Raw genomic sequence first — 4831 nt, 5'->3', positions numbered from 1 at the left:
TCATCGCTGAAGACGACACGTCTCCATTCGTCCCTCCATTCACGCCTGTCGCGACATCACTGGAGGCGGGCTGCACGATGTTGGGGCGTGAGCGGAAGACGGCCTAACGGTGTGCGGGACCGTAGTCCAGCTTCATGGAGACGGTTGCGAATGGTCCTCGCCGATACCCCAGGAGCAACAGTGTCCCTAATTTGCTGGGAAGTGGCGGTGCGGTCCCCTACGGCACTGCGTAGGATCCTACGGTCTTGGCGTGCATCCGTGCGTCGCTGCGGTCCGGTCCCAGGTCGACGGGCACGTGCACCTTCCGCCGACCACTGGCGACAACATCGATGTACTGTGGAGACCTCACGCCCCACGTGTTGAGCAATTTGGCGGTATGTCCACCCGGCCTCCCGCATGCCCACTATACGCCCTCGCTCAAAGTCCGTCAACTGCACATACGGTTCACGTCCACGCTGTCGCGGCATGCTACCAGTGTTAAAGACTGCGATGGAGCTCCGTATGCCACGGCAAACTGGCTGACACTGACGGTGGCGGTGCACAAATGCTGCGCAGCTAGCGCCATTCGACGGCCAACACCGCGGTTCCTGGTGTGTCCGCTGTGCCGTGCGTGTGATCATTGCTTGTACAGCCCTCTCGCAGTGTCCGGAGCAAGTATGGTGGGTCTGACACACCGGTGTCAATGTGTTCTTTTTTCCATTTCCAGGAGTGTATAATTACAAAATGGAGGGAAATTTATTTCACATCATGCCCAATTGTGTCTACCTTGACCTGAGCTCTTGGCAAACTTGGCATTACATTCATGTGTCCAGTGTTGTTGCGCACACCACTACTGGTGTGCCTTTCACTTGTCAATCAAGGGAAACTGCACCAGTGAATACCTTGCTGACAGTCCATGTTGCTCCAGACGTCATCACACTTGTCAGTGTGGATACTTGTCTTATTTTCTGGAATCAAGGTATAAGGAGCAATCAGAAAGTTTCCATTTGAAGGCCATACATCCCAGAATCAGTATACCATTTGGGCAAAATCATTGTGAGCATTGAGCCAATTATCTCACTGATGCACTATGTTGAAGATACCCATTTGGTAAAACACCGTGTACTGCTATGTGAAGAGGTCCATAACAGCCTGCTGCACATCCTCATCCGACAAGAATCGGTGACCTTTCAAGGCTTTTTTTTAAGGAATCAAAGGTCTGATAAGCACATGGACTGAGATCTGAGCTAACGGTGGTTGCTCGAGTGTCTCCCACTTGAGTTGGTGTAGCTCCTTTGTTACGACATTTGCGATATGGGGACGTTCATTATCATGAAACAGCAGTACCCCTTGTCACAGTTTTCCCAGACATGGACAGAGATGCTGCCCCATACATATTCTTCATTCGCTGATGGATGGCTATAGTTATTTGTCCATTGGCAGCCAAGAAAAGTATAAGAGCATCTTGGTCCTTTTTGGACACATTTGATAATAATGTTGCCATAGTTCACATTTCTGGATTTACCACATGCTTGTTGGAAAGACATGAAAGCCTCACTGATTCCTTGCCTACATATCAGTGGTTATAGGCCCCACATTGCCTTTTATATAAGATGTGGCAGTATGATCTTGTATTTCAAAGCAAACAGTATGTATGTCCTATCTTGTGTTAGTCATACAGAGCCACTGAAATCCTTCATGAGATTCAGTATGGTCTTCCTGAACCTATTTACTCCACTTTCAAAGAGGCATGGGATACTGACCAATGCGAGCAGCAATAACGTGGAATGATAAACCACAGTCTCAACGGGCCTTGATCCTGCAGCTGTTAATTCTGACATATGCTGATAGATGATTCGCATTCTTACAAGAAGTGTAACATGTCTTCTCATAGACAACCACCAGTCAACTGCTATTTCTTGGTGAGAAACCCACTGAGTTAATCCTACCCACTTGTGCAGCTCTACTGAAGTTCATAATCATTTGCATATCCAATCATTTAGAACACATCATACCAGTCTGACACTTTTCGCATGCCATATGCAGTTTGTACCGTCCAGCCGCGTTTCAGCTCTTCCTGTGCAATTCCGCAGGGCATGCTGTTATCAAGTCAGATATTAATTTGTGGGCTAGTCATACATTGGAAGTCGCTGTTTTCCTGTCAAATGTTTTTGTTGCGGTAGAACATCAGGAGTCACATTTCACACATTCTCAAGTTCACCTGCACACTTACATGTATGCCTTCTCATGCCAGCAGTTTTGTAACAATTTTTTGCAAGCTTGTTTCAAAATGACAATGATGATTGCTGGCAATCATTCTTGGAGCATCCAAACATGGAATGCGTCCTCTGTGATGCTGTGGACAAAACCAGGACTTATGTGAATAGACGATGTCGTTACACTCACAGTCCAATGGCGTCGCTGGGTGTGCTACTGTCAGTGAGCGTCTTCTCTGTGGTCTGCGGAGGGAAATTGCAAGAATGGTCACTGTTCTAACAGTCCATGGTGCTCCAAACACTCAGAAAAATTATAAGTGTCTTCTGCGTTTATAACATTGGCTGCAATTTTCGGATTTCCTGCATTATGTATGTTAAGCGTCAACTAAAAATCACTTCTAAATCCAGATTTTGAATTTCTTGTTACATTCCTTAAATACAATCCTTATAACTATTCTAATTATCGAATAAACTTGGTCCACAATTTCTTACAGAAAAATCAGGGTTAATGGCTAGCAGGCTACTCTTCTGTTACATATAAACTGCTAAAACAAGTTGTTACCTCTTTCTTGATACTCATTTGACCACAGGAAACCGCTACATGCAGCTTTCTCTGTAATGAACATAAGACTAAATCTGTATTCTCAGTGCAAGTCACTGTGTTTCCAGTAATTGTTAATGGGGTGGTCTGACATGTGTAAAGTGTCTAGTCTGTAAATGTACCACAAAGAGTAATCTCAAACTTGGACCACTATGTGCTGCTATTTATATTCTTCACAGTGTGCTCGGATAATCTTTTACTGTATGAAATATGATACTTGTGACTCAGAATATATTACTTCAGGCCAGTTTCTCAGTAGGCTCACATTTTCATATTGAAAATATGGCTACATGCCAATCACTTACATAATTATGGTTTACTGCATCCATAGCATCTTTGCCTAGCAACTAAACAACATTGTTAATACAGATAGCTCCAAAAATATAAAAAATACAGATACATTAGTGATAGTTTTAAGTTTAATTTGTGCAAATTGACGTCTTGTCTTTGGAAGAATCGGAGACACAAATTTTGTCTGCCTGGCACAGTGGTCAGCATCACTTTCACAAGGGTGGAAGGGGGGGGGGGGGTTGCAGCACTGCGTGGTGGACACATCTACTGTGGCCGATTCTGCATGCACTTGGCAAGTCTTCATGCTATTGCAGCTTGTAGCAGTACTCTCAGTGTTTTATTGAGGTTTTAAGAAATGAGAAAGTGATGTTATAACATTTAAGAGTCAATACGTTGAAGTTTGTGTTTAATAGAAATTTTGCTAAACTGATCTCTTTTGATGTGGAAATATTTCCAGAAGAAGTAGCTTCATTGAGTTCTGAAGATACTGTTGATGTCCACATGTCAATTGCGTCCAGTGCCATATTTGTTAAACTGAAAACTGCCAATTTATGTGATAAAGTAGTTGAATCCTGTGGCGGAAGTTCAAACATAATGATGGTTGCATTTGTGACGTGAACATCATTCATGCTGGTTTTGGTGTGTGTTAGGCAGTCAGAATTGTTTAATTACCCTTGAAGTGTGAGCCGACAAAATAAATGCAGTAGTATCCATGTAGGGGAAAGTCTTAAGTAATATTGCAGAGTGGTGGTCCAGTTCCCACAAGTTCCAAGATTTGAACAGTGTTTGACAACTAAAGGTCAATTTAAAGAAGCACATCGTGTCCTACATAAAAGTGTACGGCTACCGAGCCATAGTTTCATATGACGGACAGCCGTGCACCTTCACATCGTGCGGCTCAACAGGTCAAGTGCGCACCCAGTGTTTGCAGAGACGTGTGGCCCAGTTGCCTGCAGGTGAGGCCTCACGGTTTGCAGCCACTATTACTTCGCCCCTGACTTATGCGGTGACTGCTAATGCTCTGAGACCCACTGCTACAGAGATGGTGTCCAACGAAAATGTCAAGGACAAGAATATTCACATGGAAATCAATATTATGCAATATGTGGCTTCGACTGAAGCACCATCGAAAGACTCAGGTGTGAAACCTCTAACCGAGTCTGTTCCAGGCAGCAGTGACAACTTGGAGGCTCTGTCTACTGACGAGAACAGCCATGAAAGGGAACTGAGAATTGTAACAAATAACGATGAAAGTTGAACTAAAAGCCAGTCTCAAAAGAAACGTGAAAAGTGAAGGCTTGTACTCAGAGAGGCTAAGCAAAACATGCCTTTATCGCACAAGAAGGCAAAACAAGTCAGTACTAAATTAACTGAGAGACAACTGGAAAACTCAGTTCAAAATCCATCGATATCAAGTGAAACACCAACCGGCAACATGTTGGCTGTTTCCATGGCACCAAAACAGTTGTCAATTGTACCTGGTACCCCAGGCATGCCTGATATATCAAGAAAAACAAGAGACAGTCGCAATATTAGTGCTCAAAAGTCATGGGTTGATGAAATAGATGAAACCACAGCCATGTCAGATCATTCAATAAGAAGTGACTATGGTTTGAACACTTTTTAACTTCAAAAAGTGTAGATTAAATCTAGAAAGCTACAATCTAATGTAAGTGACACATTATCAAGCGTTTACAGTCATGTACAATAGTGACATTAAACATTAATAGCATTCGTTGTTCCT

Source organism: Schistocerca nitens, chromosome 7 (assembly GCF_023898315.1).
Source record: "Schistocerca nitens isolate TAMUIC-IGC-003100 chromosome 7, iqSchNite1.1, whole genome shotgun sequence".
Lineage (NCBI taxonomy): Eukaryota > Metazoa > Arthropoda > Insecta > Orthoptera > Acrididae > Schistocerca > Schistocerca nitens.
The sequence above is the reverse complement of the archived record's forward strand: the minus strand, read 5'-3'. Positions refer to the sequence as shown.